This window comes from Rhipicephalus microplus, chromosome 5 (genome assembly GCF_043290135.1).
Source record: "Rhipicephalus microplus isolate Deutch F79 chromosome 5, USDA_Rmic, whole genome shotgun sequence".
Taxonomy (NCBI): domain Eukaryota; kingdom Metazoa; phylum Arthropoda; class Arachnida; order Ixodida; family Ixodidae; genus Rhipicephalus; species Rhipicephalus microplus.
Window position 1 is genome coordinate 203,815,304 of NC_134704.1, and position 16,490 is coordinate 203,831,793.

Below are 16,490 nucleotides of genomic sequence, written 5' to 3' on the forward strand. Positions count from 1 at the left end.
CTCGTCGCTTGGCTTATAGATGGCGCTGACTGTCACTCCTACTTCTTAATTCACATATAAACCCAACAATGTGGATGGAGGGAAGGCCGCTGTGGTAGCTCAGTGGTTAGAGCATCGAACGCGTTACTCGAAGGTCGTAGGTTCGATTCCTGCTCACGGCTGCTTATTTTTTCATCCACTTTTCTTTCTTCTTATCTACATTCCATTGGTTCTTATAACTTCCCCTGTACAATCCTTGGCATTACTGTCTGTTGGATCTCATTATATTGTGTTAAAACACGGAAAAACGAGCCTTTAGGTATGCACATCTTTCCCTTATTTCATTGAACGAGGGCCTCGTACTGGCAGACTTGGTGTGTTTAGGTTGTGTACTAGGGACTATTATTCAGCTGCCCGCTCATAATAAAGTTCACGTGCTACGTGACGCCAAACATGCGCATAAGAGTGTTTTTACACTCGTCGCTTGGCTTGTAGATGGCGCTGACTGTCACTCCTACTTCTAAATTCACATATAAACCCAAAAAAGTGGATGGAGAGAAGGCCGCTGTGGTAGCTCAGTGGTTAGAGCATCGAACGCGCTATTCATAGGTCGTAGGTTCGATTGCTGCTCACGCCTGGTTATTTTTCATCCACTTTTTTGTTCTTCTTATCTACATTCCATTGGTTCTTATAACTTCCCCTGTACATTCCTTGGCATTACTGTCTGTTAGATCTCATAATTATCGTGTTAAAACACGGAAAAACGAGCCCTTAGGTATACACTTCTTTCCCTTATTTCATTTAACGAGGGCCTCGTACTGGCAGACTTGGTGTGTTTAGGTTGTATACGAGGGACTATTAATCAGCTGCCCGCTCATAATAAACTTCACATGCTACGTGACGCCAAACATGCGCATAAAAGAGTGTTTTCAAACTCCTCACTTGGCTCATAGATGGCGCTGACTGTCACTCCTACTTCTAAATTCACATATAAACCCAACAAAGTGGATGGAGTGAAATCCGCTGTGGTAGTTCAGTGGCTAGAACATCGAATGCCTTATTCGAAGGCCGTAGGTTCGATTCCTGCTCACGGCTGGTTATTTTTTCATCCACTTTTCTTTCTTTTATTTACATTCCATTGGTTCTTATAACTTCCCTTGTACATTCCTTGGCATTATTGTCTGTTAGATCTCATTACTATTGTGTTAAAACACGGAAAAACGAGCCCAAAGGTATACACTTCTTTCCCTTAATTCATTGAACGAGAGCCTCGTACTGGCAGACTTGGTGTGTTTAGGTTGTGTACGAGGGACTATTAATTAGCTGCCCGCTCATAATAAACTTCACGTGCTACGTGACCACAAACATGCGCATAAAAGAGTGTTTTTACACTCGTCGCTTGGCATATAGATGGCGCTGACTGTCACTCCTACTTCTAAATTCACATATAAACCCAAAAAGCGGATGGAGAGAAGGCCGCTGTGGTAGCTCAGTGCTTACAGCATGGAACGCGTTATTCGAAGGTCTTAGGTTCCATTCCTGCTCACGGCTGGTTATTTTTCCATCCATATTTCTTTCTTCTTATCTACCGTCCATTGGTTCTTATAACTTCCCCTGTACAATCCTTGGCATTACTGTCTGTTGGATCTCATTATATTGTGTTAAAACACGGAAAAACGAGCCTTTAGGTATGCACTTCTTTCCCTTATTTCATTTAACGAGGGCCTCGTACTGGCAGACTTGGTGTGTTTAGGTTGTATACGAGGGTATACTAATCAGCTGCCCGCTCATAATAAAGTTCACGTGCTACGTGACGCCAAACATGCGCATAAAAGAGTGTTATCACACTCGTCGCTTGGCCTATAGATGGCGCTGACTGTCACTCCTACTTCTTAATTCACATATAAACCCAACAATGTGGATGGAGGGAAGGCCGCTGTGGTAGCTCAGTGGTTAGAGCATCGAACGCGTTATTCGAAGGTCGTAGGTTCGATTCCTGCTCACGGCTGCTTATTTTTTCATCCACTTTTCTTTCTTCTTATCTACATTCCATTGGTTCTTATAACTTCCCCTGTACAATCCTTGGCATTACTGTCTGTTGGATCTCATTATATTGTGTTAAAACACGGAAAAACGAGCCTTTAGGTATGCACTTCTTTCCCTTATTTCATTGAACGAGGGCCTCGTACTGGCAGACTTGGTGTGTTTAGGTTGTGTACGAGGGACTATTATTCAGCTGCCCGCTCATAATAAAGTTCACGTGCTACGTGACGCCAAACATGCGCATAAGAGTGTTTTTACACTCGTCGCTTGGCTTGTAGATGGCGCTGACTGTCACTCCTACTTCTAAATTCACATATAAACCCAACAAAGTGGATGGAGTGAAATCCGCTGTGGTAGTTCAGTGGCTAGAACATCGAATGCCTTATTCGAAGGCCGTAGGTTCGATTCCTGCTCACGGCTGGTTATTTTTTCATCCACTTTTCTTTCTTTTATTTACATTCCATTGGTTCTTATAACTTCCCTTGTACATTCCTTGGCATTATTGTCTGTTAGATCTCATTACTATTGTGTTAAAACACGGAAAAACGAGCCCAAAGGTATACACCTCTTTCCCTTAAATCATTGAACGAGAGCCTCGTACTGGCAGACTTGGTGTGTTTAGGTTGTGTACGAGGGACTATTAATTAGCTGCCCGCTCATAATAAACTTCACGTGCTACGTGACCCCAAACATGCGCATAAAAGAGTGTTTTTACACTCGTCGCTTGCATATAGATGGCGCTGACTGTCACTCCTACTTCTAAATTCACATATAAACCCAAAAAGCGGATGGAGAGAAGGCCGCTGTGGTAGCTCAGTGCTTCGAGCATGGAACGCGTTATTCGAAGGTCTTAGGTTCGATTCCTGCTCACGGCTGGTTATTTTTTCATCCATATTTCTTTCTTCTTATCTACCGTCCATTGGTTCTTATAACTTCCCCTGTACAATCCTTGGCATTACTGTCTGTTGGATCTCATTATATTGTGTTAAAACACGGAAAAACGAGCCTTTAGGTATGCACTTCTTTCCCTTATTTCATTGAACGAGGGCCTCGTACTGGCAGACTTGGTGTGTTTAGGTTGTGTACGAGGGACTATTAATCAGCTGCCCGCTCATAATAAACTTCACGTGCTACGTGACGCCAAACATGCGCATAAAAGAATGTTTTCAAACTCGTCACTTGGCTCATAGATGGCGCTGACTGTCACTCCTACTTCTAAATTCACATATAAACCCAACAAAGTGGATGGAGTGAAATCCGCTGTGGTAGCTCAGTGGCTAGAACATCGAACGCCTTATTCGAAGGCCGTAGGTTCGATTCCTGCTCACGGCTGGTTATTTTTTCATCCACTTTTCTTTCTTTTATTTACATTCCATTGGCTCTTATAACTTCCCTTGTACATTCCTTGGCATTATTGTCTGTTAGATCTCATTACTATTGTGTTAAAACACGGAAGAACGAGCCCTTAGGTATACACTTCTTTCCCTTAATTCATTGAACGAGAGCCTCGTACTGGCAGACTTGGTGTGTTTAGGTTGTGTACGAGGGACTATTAATTAGCTGCCCGCTCATAATAAACTTCACGTGCTACGTGACCCCAAACATGCGCATAAAAGAGTGTTTTTACACTTGTCGCTTGGCATATAGATGGCGCTGACTGTCACTCCTACTTCTAAATTCACATATAAACCCAAAAAGCGGATGGAGAGAAGGTCGCTGTGGTAGCTCAGTGCTTAGAGCATGGAACGCGTTATTCGAAGGTCGTAGGTTCGATTCCTGCTCACAGCTGGTTATTTTTCTATCCACATTTCTTTCTTCTTATCTACAGTCCATTGGTTCTTATAACTTCCCCTGTACATTCCTTGGCATTACTGTCTGTTAGATCTCATTATATTGTGTTAAAACACGGAAAAACGAGCCCTTAGGTACACACTTCTTTCCCTTATTTCATTTAACGAGGGCCTCGTACTGGCAGACTTGGTGTGTTCAGGTTGTATACGAGGGACTATCAATCAGCTGCCCGCTCATAATAAAGTTGACGTGCTTTGTGACGCCAAACATGCGCATAAAAGAGTGTTTTGACACTCGTCGCTTGGCTCATAGATGGCGCTGACTCTCACTCCTACTTCTAAATTCACATATAAACCCAACAAAGTGGATGGAGGGAAGGCCGCTGTGGTAGCTCAGTGGCTAGAACATCGAACGCGTTATTCGAAGGCCGTAGGTTCGATTTCTGCTCACGGCTGGTTAATTTTTCATCCACTTTTCTTTCTTCTTATCTACAATCAATTGGTTCTTATAACTTCCCCTGTACATTCCTTGGCATTACTGTCTGTTAGATCTCATTAATATTGTGTTAAAACACGGAAAAACGAGCCTTAAGGTATGCACTTCTTTCCCTTATTTCATTGAACGAGGGCCTCGTACTGTCAGACTTGGTGTGTTTAGGTTGTGTGCGAGGGTCTATTATTCTTCTGCCCGCTCATAATAAAGTTCACGTGCTACGTGACACCAAACATGCGCATAAGAGTGTTTTTACACTCGTCGCTTGGCTTATAGATGGCGCTGACTGTCACTCCTACTTCTAAATTCACATATAAACCCAAAAAAGTGGATGGAGAGAAGGCCGCTGTGGTAGCTCAGTGGTAGAACATCGTACGCGTTATTCGAAGGCCGTAGGTTCGATTCCTGCTCACGGCTGGTTATTTTTTCATCCACTTTTCTTTCTTCTTATGCACATTCCATTGGTTCTTATAACTTCCCTTGTACATTCCTTGGCATTACTGTCTGTTAGATCTCATTAATAATGTGTTAAAACACGGAAAAACGAGCCCTTAGGTATACACTTCTTTCCCTTATTTCATTGAACGAGGACCTCGTACTGGCAGACTTGGTGTATTTAGGTTGTGTACGAGGGACTATTATTCAGCTGCCTGCTCATAATAAAGTTCACGTGCTACGTGACGCCAAACATGCGCATAAAAGAGTGTTTTCAAACTCGTCGCTTGGCTTATAGATGGCGCTGACTGTCACTCCTACTTCTAAATTCACATATAAACCCAAACAAGAGGATGGAGGAAAGGCCGCTGTGGTAGCTGAGTGGTTAGAGCATCGAACGCGTTATTTGAAGGTCGTAGGTTCGATTTCTTCTAACGGCTGGTTATTTTTTCATCCACTATTCTTTCTTCTTATCTACATTCCATTGGTTCTTATAACTTCCCCTGTACATTCCTTGGCATTACTGCCTGTTAGATCTCATTATTTTTTTTAAAACACGGAAAAACGAGCCCTTCGGTACACACTTCTTTCCCTTATTTCATTTAACGAGGGCCTCGTACTGGCAGACTTGGTGTGTTTAGGTTGTATACAAGGGACTATTCATCAGATTCCCGCTCATAATCAAGTTCACGTGCTACGTGACGCCAAACATGCGCATAAAAGAGTGTTATCACACTCGTCGCTTGGCCTATAGATGGCGCTGACTGTCACTCCTACTTCTAAATTCACATATAAACCCAAAAAAGTGGATAGATGGAAGGCCGCTATGGTAGCTCAGTGGTTAGAGCATAAAACGCGTTATTCGAAGGTCGTCGGTTCGATTCCTGCTCCCGACTGGTTATTTTTCCATCCACTTTTCTTTCTTCTTATCTACATTCCATTGGTTCTGATAACTTCACCTGTACATTCCTTGGCATTACTGTCTGTTAGATCTCTTTAATCTTGTGTTAAAACACGGAAAAACGAGCCCTTAGGTATACACTTCTTTCCCCTATTTCATTGAACGAGTCCTCGTACTGGCAGACTTGGTGTGTTTAGGTTGTGTACGAGGGACTATTAATCAGATTCCCGCTCATAATAACGTTCACGTGCTACGTGACGCCAAAAATGCGCATAAAAGAGTGTTTTTACACTCGCCGCTTGGCTTATAGATGGCGCTGACTGTCACTCCTATTTCCAAATTCACATATAAACCCAAAAAAGTGGATGGAGGGAAGGCCGCTGTGGTAGCTCAGTGGTTAGAGCATCGAATGCGTTATTCGGAGGTCGTAGGTTCCATTCCTGCTCACGGCTGCTTATTTTTTCATCCACTTTTCTTTCTTCTTATCTACATTCCATTGGTTCTTATAACTTCCCCTGTACAATCCTTGGCATTACTGTCTGTTGGATCTCATTATATTGTGTTAAAACACGGAAAAACGAGCCTTTAGGTATGCACTTCTTTCCCTTATTTCATTGAACGAGGGCCTCGTACTGGCAGACTTGGTGTGTTTAGGTTGTGTACGAGGGACTATTATTCACCTGCCCGCTCATAATAAAGTTCACGTGCTACGTGACGCCAAACATGCGCATAAGAGTGTTTTTACACTCGTCGCTTGGCTTGTAGATGGCGCTGACTGTCACTCCTACTTCTAAATTCACATATAAACCCAAAAAAGTGGATGGAGAGAAGGCCGCTGTGGTAGCTCAGTGGTTAGAGCATCGAACGCGCTATTCGAAGGTCGTAGGTTCGATTGCTGCTCACGCCTGGTTATTTTTTCATCCACTTTTTTTTCTTCTTATCTACATTCCATTGGTTCTTATAACTTCCCCTGTACATTCCTTGGCATTACTGTCTGTTAGATCTCATAATTATCGTGTTAAAACACGGAAAAACGAGCCCTTAGGTATACACTTCTTTCCCTTATTTCATTTAACGAGGGCCTCGTACTGGCAGACTTGGTGTGTTTAGGTTGTATACGAGGGACTATTAATCAGCTGCCCGCTCATAATAAACTTCACATGCTACGTGACGCCAAACATGCGCATAAAAGAGTGTTTTCAAACTCGTCACTTGGCTCATAGATGGCGCTGACTGTCACTCCTACTTCTAAATTCACATATAAACCCAACAAAGTGGATGGAGTGAAATCCGCTGTGGTAGTTCAGTGGCTAGAACATCGAACGCCTTATTCGAAGGCCGTAGGTTCGATTCCTGCTCACGGCTGGTTATTTTTTCATCCACTTTTCTTTCTTTTATTTACATTCCATTGGCTCTTATAACTTCCCTTGTACATTCCTTGGCATTATTGTCTGTTAGATCTCATTACTATTGTGTTAAAACACGGAAGAACGAGCCCTTAGGTATACACTTCTTTCCCTTTATTCATTGAACGAGAGCCTCGTACTGGCAGACTTGGTGTGTTTAGGTTGTGTACGAGGGACTATTAATTAGCTGCCCGCTCATAATAAACTTTACGTGCTACGTGACCCCAAACATGCGCATAAAAGAGTGTTTTTACACTCGTCGCTTGGCATATAGATGGCGCTGACTGTCACTCCTACTTCTAAATTCACATATAAACCCAAAAAGCGGATGGAGAGAAGGCCGCTGTGGTAGCTCAGTGCTTAGAGCATGGAACGCGTTATTCGAAGGTCGTAGGTTCGATTCCTGCTCACGGCTGGTTATTTTTCTATCCACATTTCTTTCTTCTTATCTACAGTCCATTGGTTCTTATAACTTCCCCTGTACATTCCTTGGCATTACTGTCTGTTAGATCTCATTATATTGTGTTAAAACACGGAAAAACGAGCCCTTAGGTATACACTTCTTTCCCTTATTTCATTTAACGAGGGCCTCGTACTGGCAGACTTGGTGTGTTCAGGTTGTATACGAGGGACTATCAATCAGCTGCCCGCTCATAATAAAGTTGACGTGCTTTGTGACGCCAAACATGCGCATAAAAGAGTGTTTTGACACTCGTCGCTTGGCTCATAGATGGCGCTGACTCTCACTCCTACTTCTAAATTCACATATAAACCCAACAAAGTGGATGGAGGGAAGGCCGCTGTGGTAGCTCAGTGGCTAGAACATCGAACGCGTTATTCGAAGGCCGTAGGTTCGATTCCTGCTCACGGCTGGTTAATTTTTCATCCACTTTTCTTTCTTCTTATCTACAATCAATTGGTTCTTATAACTTCCCCTGTACATTCCTTGGCATCACTGTCTGTTAGATCTCATTAATATTGTGTTAAAACACGGAAAAACGAGACTTAAGGTATGCACTTCTTTCCCTTATTTCATTGAACGAGGGCCTCGTACTGGCAGACTTGGTGTGTTTAGGTTGTGTGCGAGGGTCTATTATTCATCTGCCCGCTCATAATAAAGTTCACGTGCTACGTGACACCAAACATGCGCATAAGAGTGTTTTTACACTCGTCGCTTGGCTTATAGATGGCGCTGACTGTCACTCCTACTTCTAAATTCACATATAAACCCAAAAAAGTGGATGGAGAGAAGGCCGCTGTGGTAGCTCAGTGGTAGAACATCGTACGCGTTATTCGAAGGCCGTAGGTTCGATTCCTGCTCACGGCTGGTTATTTTTTCATCCACTTTTCTTTCTTCCTATGCACATTCCATTGGTTTTTATAACTTCCCTTGTACATTCCTTGGCATTACTGTCTGTTAGATCTCATTAATAATGTGTTAAAACACGGAAAAACGAGCCCTTAGGTATACACTTCTTTCCCTTATTTCATTGAACGAGGACCTCGTACTGGCAGACTTGGTGTATTTAGGTTGTGTACGAGGGACTATTATTCAGCTGCCTGCTCATAATAAAGTTCACGTGCTACGTGACGCCAAACATGCGCATAAAAGAGTGTTTTCAAACTCGTCGCTTGGCTTATAGATGGCGCTGACTGTCACTCCTACTTCTAAATTCACATATAAACCCAAACAAGAGGATGGAGGAAAGGCCGCTGTGGTAGCTGAGTGGTTAGAGCATCGAACGCGTTGTTTGAAGGTCGTAGGTTCGATTTCTTCTAACGGCTGGTTATTTTTCTATCCACATTTCTTTCTTCTTATCTACAGTCTATTGGTTCTTATAACTTCCCCTGTACATTCCTTGGCATTACTGTCTGTTAGATCTCATTATATTGTGTTAAAACACGGAAAAACGAGCCCTTAGGTATACACTTCTTTCCCTTATTTCATTTAACGAGGGCCTCGTACTGGCAGACTTGGTGTGTTTAGGTTGTATACAAGGGACTATTCATCAGATTCCCGCTCATAATCAAGTTCACGTGCTACGTGACGCCAAACATGCGCATAAAAGAGTGTTATCACACTCGTCGCTTGGCCTATAGATGGCGCTGACTGTCACTCCTACTTCTAAATTCACATATAAACCCAAAAAAGTGGATAGATGGAAGGCCGCTATGGTAGCTCAGTGGTTAGAGCATAAAACGCGTTATTCGAAGGTCGTCGGTTCGATTCCTGCTCCCGACTGGTTATTTTTCCATCCACTTTCCTTTCTTCTTATCTACATTCCATTGGTTCTGATAACTTCATTTGTACATTCCTTGGCATTACTGTCTGTTAGATCTCTTTAATCTTGTGTTAAAACACGGAAAAACGAGCCCTTAGGTATACACTTCTTTCCCCTATTTCATTGAACGAGTCCTCGTACTGGCAGACTTGGTGTGTTTAGGTTGTGTACGAGGGACTATTAATCAGATTCCCGCTCATAATAACGTTCACGTGCTACGTGACGCCAAAAATGCGCATAAAAGAGTGTTTTTACACTCGCCGCTTGGCTTATAGATGGCGCTGACTGTCACTCCTATTTCCAAATTCACATATAAACCCAAAAAAGTGGATGGAGAGAAGGCCGCTGTGGTAGCTCAGTGGTAGAACATCGTACGCGTTATTCGAAGGCCGTAGGTTCGATTCCTGCTCACGGCTGGTTATTTTTTCATCCACTTTTCTTTCTTCTTATGCACATTCCATTGGTTCTTATAACTTCCCTTGTACATTCCTTGGCATTACTGTCTGTTAGATCTCATTAATAATGTGTTAAAACACGGAAAAACGAGCCCTTAGGTATACACTTCTTTCCCTTATTTCATTGAACGAGGACCTCGTACTGGCAGACTTGGTGTATTTAGGTTGTGTACGAGGGACTATTATTCAGCTGCCTGCTCATAATAACGTTCACGTCCTACGTGACGCCAAACATGCGCATAAAAGAGTGTTTTCAAACTCGTCGCTTGGCTTATAGATGGCGCTGACTGTCACTCCTACTTCTAAATTCACATATAAACCCAAACAAGAGGATGGAGGAAAGGCCGCTGTGGTAGCTGAGTGGTTAGAGCATCGAACGCGTTATTTGAAGGTCGTAGGTTCGATTTCTTCTAACGGCTGGTTATTTTTTCATCCACTATTCTTTCTTCTTATCTACATTCCATTGGTTCTTATAACTTCCCCTGTACATTCCTTGGCATTACTGCCTGTTAGATCTCATTATTTTTTTTAAAACACGGAAAAACGAGCCCTTCGGTACACACTTCTTTCCCTTATTTCATTTAACGAGGGCCTCGTACTGGCAGACTTGGTGTGTTTAGGTTGTATACAAGGGACTATTCATCAGATTCCCGCTCATAATCAAGTTCACGTGCTACGTGACGCCAAACATGCGCATAAAAGAGTGTTATCACACTCGTCGCTTGGCCTATAGATGGCGCTGACTGTCACTCCTACTTCTAAATTCACATATAAACCCAAAAAAGTGGATAGATGGAAGGCCGCTATGGTAGCTCAGTGGTTAGAGCCTAAAACGCGTTATTCGAAGGTCGTCGGTTCGATTCCTGCTCCCGACTGGTTATTTTTCCATCCACTTTTCTTTCTTCTTATCTACATTCCATTGGTTCTGATAACTTCACCTGTACATTCCTTGGCATTACTGTCTGTTAGATCTCTTTAATCTTGTGTTAAAACACGGAAAAACGAGCCCTTAGGTATACACTTCTTTCCCCTATTTCATTGAACGAGTCCTCGTACTGGCAGACTTGGTGTGTTTAGGTTGTGTACGAGGGACTAATAATCTGATTCCCGCTCATAATAACGTTCACGTGCTACGTGACGCCAAAAATGCGCATAAAAGAGTGTTTTTACACTCGCCGCTTGGCTTATAGATGGCGCTGACTGTCACTCCTATTTCCAAATTCACATATAAACCCAAAAAAGTGGATGGAGAGAAGGCCGCTGTGGTAGCTCAGTGGTTAGAGCATCGAACGCGTTATTCGGAGGTCGTAGGTTCCATTCCTGCTCACGGCTGCTTATTTTTTCATCCACTTTTCTTTCTTCTTATCTACATTCCATTGGTTCTTATAACTTCCCCTGTACAATCCTTGGCATTACTGTCTTTTGGATCTCATTATATTGTGTTAAAACACGGAAAAACGAGCCTTTAGGTATGCACTTCTTTCCCTTATTTCATTGAACGAGGGCCTCGTACTGGCAGACTTGGTGTGTTTAGGTTGTGTACGAGGGACTATTATTCAGCTGCCCGCTCATAATAAAGTTCACGTGCTACGTGACGCCAAACATGCGCATAAGAGTGTTTTTACACTCGTCGCTTGGCTTGTAGATGGCGCTGACTGTCACTCCTACTTCTAAATTCACATATAAACCCAAAAAAGTGGATGGAGAGAAGGCCGCTGTGGTAGCTCAGTGGTTAGAGCATCGAACGCGCTATTCGAAGGTCGTAGGTTCGATTGCTGCTCACGCCTGGTTATTTTTTCATCCACCTTTTTTTCTTCTTATCTACATTCCATTGGTTCTTATAACTTCCCCTGTACATTCCTTGGCATTACTGTCTGTTAGATCTCATAATTATCGTGTTAAAACACGGAAAAACGAGCCCTTAGGTATACACTTCTTTCCCTTACTTCATTTAACGAGGGCCTCGTACTGGCAGACTTGGTGTGTTTAGGTTGTATACGAGGGACTATTAATCAGCTGCCCGCTCATAATAAACTTCACATGCTACGTGACGCCAAACATGCGCATAAAAGAGTGTTTTCAAACTCGTCACTTGGCTCATAGATGGCGCTGACTGTCACTCCTACTTCTAAATTCACATATAAACCCAACAAAGTGGATGGAGTGAAATCCGCTGTGGTAGTTCAGTGGCTAGAACATCGAACGCCTTATTCGAAGGCCGTAGGTTCGATTCCTGCTCACGGCTGGTTATTTTTTCATCCACTTTTCTTTCTTTTATTTACATTCCATTGGCTCTTATAACTTCCCTTGTACATTCCTTGGCATTATTGTCTGTTAGATCTCATTACTATTGGGTTAAAACACGGAAGAACGAGCCCTTAGGTATACACTTCTTTCCCTTAATTCATTGAACGAGAGCCTCGTACTGGCAGACTTGGTGTGTTTAGGTTGTGTACGAGGGACTATTAATTAGCTGCCCGCTCATAATAAACTTCACGTGCTACGAGACCCCAAACATGCGCATAAAAGAGTGTTTTTACACTCGTCGCTTGGCATATAGATGGCGCTGACTGTCACTCCTACTTCTAAATTCACATATAAACCCAAAAAGCGGATGGAGAGAAGGCCGCTGTGGTAGCTCAGTGCTTAGAGCATGGAACGCGTTATTCGAAGGTCGTAGGTTCGATTCCTGCTCACGGCTGGTTATTTTTCTATCCACATTTCTTTCTTCTTATCTACAGTCCATTGGTTCTTATAACTTCCCCTGTACATTCCTTGGCATTACTGTCTGTTAGATCTCATTATATTGTGTTAAAACACGGAAAAACGAGCCCTTAGGTATACACTTCTTTCCCTTATTTCATTTAACGAGGGCCTCGTACTGGCAGACTTGGTGTGTTCAGGTTGTATACGAGGGACTATCAATCAGCTGCCCGCTCATAATAAAGTTGACGTGCTTTGTGACGCCAAACATGCGCATAAAAGAGTGTTTTGACACTCGTCGCTTGGCTCATAGATGGCGCTGACTCTCACTCCTACTTCTAAATTCACATATAAACCCAACAAAGTGGATGGAGGGAAGGCCGCTGTGGTAGCTCAGTGGCTAGAACATCGAACGCGTTATTCGAAGGCCGTAGGTTCGATTTCTGCTCACGGCTGGTTAATTTTTCATCCACTTTTCTTTCTTCTTATCTACAATCAATTGGTTCTTATAACTTCCCCTGTACATTCCTTGGCATCACTGTCTGTTAGATCTCATTAATATTGTGTTAAAACACGGAAAAACGAGCCTTAAGGTATGCACTTCTTTCCCTTATTTCATTGAACGAGGGCCTCGTACTGGCAGACTTGGTGTGTTTAGGTTGTGTGCGAGGGTCTATTATTCATCTGCCCGCTCATAATAAAGTTCACGTGCTACGTGACACCAAACATGCGCATAAGAGTGTTTTTACACTCGTCGCTTGGCTTATAGATGGCGCTGACTGTCACTCCTACTTCTAAATTCACATATAAACCCAAAAAAGTGGATGGAGAGAAGGCCGCTGTGGTAGCTCAGTGGTAGAACATCGTACGCGTTATTCGAAGGCCGTAGGTTCGATTCCTGCTCACGGCTGGTTATTTTTTCATCCACTTTTCTTTCTTCTTATGCACATTCTATTGGTTCTTATAACTTCCCTTGTACATTCCTTGGCATTACTGTCTGTTAGATCTCATTAATAGTGTGTTAAAACACGGAAAAACGAGCCCTTAGGTATACACTTCTTTCCCTTATTTCATTGAACGAGGACCTCGTATTGGCAGACTTGGTGTATTTAGGTTGTGTACGAGGGACTATTATTCAGCTGCCTGCTCATAATAAAGTTCACGTGCTACGTGACGCCAAACATGCGCATAAAAGAGTGTTTTCAAACTCGTCGCTTGGCTTATAGATGGCGCTGACTGTCACTCCTACTTCTAAATTCACATATAAACCCAAACAAGAGGATGGAGGAAAGGCCGCTGTGGTAGCTGAGTGGTTAGAGCATCGAACGCGTTGTTTGAAGGTCGTAGGTTCGATTTCTTCTAACGGCTGGTTATTTTTTCATCCACTATTCTTTCTTCTTATCTACATTCCATTGGTTCTTATAACTTCCCCTGTACATTCCTTGGCATTACTGCCTGTTAGATCTCATTATTTTTTTTTAAAACACGGAAAAACGAGCCCTTCGGTACACACTTCTTTCCCTTATTTCATTTAACGAGGGCCTCGTACTGGCAGACTTGGTGTGTTTAGGTTGTATACAAGGGACTATTCATCAGATTCCCGCTCATAATCAAGTTCACGTGCTACGTGACGCCAAACATGCGCATAAAAGAGTGTTATCACACTCGTCGCTTGGCCTATAGATGGCGCTGACTGTCACTCCTACTTCTAAATTCACATATAAACCCAAAAAAGTGGATAGATGGAAGGCCGCTATGGTAGCTCAGTGGTTAGAGCATAAAACGCGTTATTCGAAGGTCGTCGGTTCGATTCCTGCTCCCGACTGGTTATTTTTCCATCCACTTTTCTTTCTTCTTATCTACATTCCATTGGTTCTGATAACTTCACCTGTACATTCCTTGGCATTACTGTCTGTTAGATCTCTTTAATCTTGTGTTAAAACACGGAAAAACGAGCCCTTAGGTATACACTTCTTTCCCCTATTTCATATAACGAGTCCTCGTACTGGCAGACTTGGTGTGTTTAGGTTGTGTACGAGGGACTATTAATCAGATTCCCGCTCATAATAACGTTCACGTGCTACGTGACGCCAAAAATGCGCATAAAAGAGTGTTTTTACACTCGCCGCTTGGCTTATAGATGGCGCTGACTGTCACTCCTATTTCCAAATTCACATATAAACCCAAAAAAGTGGATGGAGAGAAGGCCGCTGTGGTAGCTCAGTGGTTAGAGCATCGAACGCGTTATTCGAAGGTCGTAGGTTCCATTCCTGCTCACGGCTGCTTATTTTTTCATCCACTTTTCTTTCTTCTTATCTACATTCCATTGGTTCTTATAACTTCCCCTGTACAATCCTTGGCATTACTGTCTGTTGGATCTCATTATATTGTGTTAAAACACGGAAAAACGAGCCTTCAGGTATGCACTTCTTTCCCTTATTTCATTGAACGAGGGCCTCGTACTGGCAGACTTGGTGTGTTTAGGTTGTGTACGAGGGACTATTATTCAGCTGCCCGCTCATAATAAAGTTCACGTGCTACGTGACGCCAAACATGCGCATAAGAGTGTTTTTACACTCGTCGCTTGGCTTGTAGATGGCGCTGACTGTCACTCCTACTTCTAAATTCACATATAAACCCAAAAAAGTGGATGGAGAGAAGGCCGCTGTGGTAGCTCAGTGGTTAGAGCATCGAACGCGCTATTCGAAGGTCGTAGGTTCGATTGCTGCTCACACCTGGTTATTTTTTCATCCACTTTTTTTTCTTCTTATCTACATTCCATTGGTTCTTATAACTTCCCCTGTACATTCCTTGGCATTACTGTCTGTTAGATCTCATAATTATCGTGTTAAAACACGGAAAAACGAGCCCTTAGGTATACACTTCTTTCCCTTATATCATTTAACGAGGGCCTCGTACTGGCAGACTTGGTGTGTTTAGGTTGTATACGAGGGACTATTAATCAGCTGCCCGCTCATAATAAACTTCACATGCTACGTGACGCCAAACATGCGCATAAAAGAGTGTTTTCAAACTCGTCACTTGGCTCATAGATGGCGCTGACTGTCACTCCTACTTCTAAATTCACATATAAACCCAACAAAGTGGATGGAGTGAAATCCGCTGTGGTAGTTCAGTGGCTAGAACATCGAACGCCTTATTCGAAGGCCGTAGGTTCGATTCCTGCTCACGGCTGGTTATTTTTTCATCCACTTTTCTTTCTTTTATTTACATTCCATTGGCTCTTATAACTTCCCTTGTACATTCCTTGGCATTATTGTCTGTTAGATCTCATTACTATTGTGTTAAAACACGGAAGAACGAGCCCTTAGGTATACACTTCTTTCCCTTAATTCATTGAACGAGAGCCTCGTACTGGCAGACTTGGTGTGTTTAGGTTGTGTACGAGGGACTATTAATTAGCTGCCCGCTCATAATAAACTTCACGTGCTACGTGACCCCAAACATGCGCATAAAAGAGTGTTTTTACACTCGTCGCTTGGCATATAGATGGCGCTGACTGTCACTCCTACTTCTAAATTCACATATAAACCCAAAAAGCGGATGGAGAGAAGGCCGCTGTGGTAGCTCAGTGCTTAGAGCATGGAACGCGTTATTCGAAGGTCGTAGGTTCGATTCCTGCTCACGGCTGGTTATTTTTCTATCCACATTTCTTTCTTCTTATCTACAGTCCATTGGTTCTTATAACTTCCCCTGTACATTCCTTGGCATTACTGTCTGTTAGATCTCATTATATTGTGTTAAAACACGGAAAAACGAGCCCTTAGGTATACACTTCTTTCCCTTATTTCATTTAACGAGGGCCTCGTACTGGCAGACTTGGTGTGTTCAGGTTGTATACGAGGGACTATTAATCAGCTGCCCGCTCATAATAAAGTTGACGTGCTTTGTGACGCCAAACATGCGCATAAAAGAGTGTTTTGACACTCGTCGCTTGGCTCATAGATGGCGCTGACTCTCACTCCTACTTCTAAATTCACAT

General features: G+C 42.9%; 3 non-coding genes across 3 annotated transcripts; all 3 read left to right on the forward strand.

The window, feature by feature from the left end:
• Nucleotides 1-6,933: 6,933 nt before the first annotated feature.
• Nucleotides 6,934-7,006, forward strand: TRNAR-CCU (transfer RNA arginine (anticodon CCU)). Its single transcript has one exon. It is a non-coding gene; the product is annotated as a tRNA-Arg (tRNA).
• Nucleotides 7,007-11,956: 4,950 nt separating this feature from the next.
• Nucleotides 11,957-12,029, forward strand: TRNAR-CCU (transfer RNA arginine (anticodon CCU)). Its single transcript has one exon. It is a non-coding gene; the product is annotated as a tRNA-Arg (tRNA).
• A 3,580-nt stretch (nucleotides 12,030-15,609) lies between these two features.
• On the forward strand, nucleotides 15,610-15,682 carry TRNAR-CCU (transfer RNA arginine (anticodon CCU)). Its single transcript has one exon. It is a non-coding gene; the product is annotated as a tRNA-Arg (tRNA).
• Nucleotides 15,683-16,490: the final 808 nt, after the last annotated feature.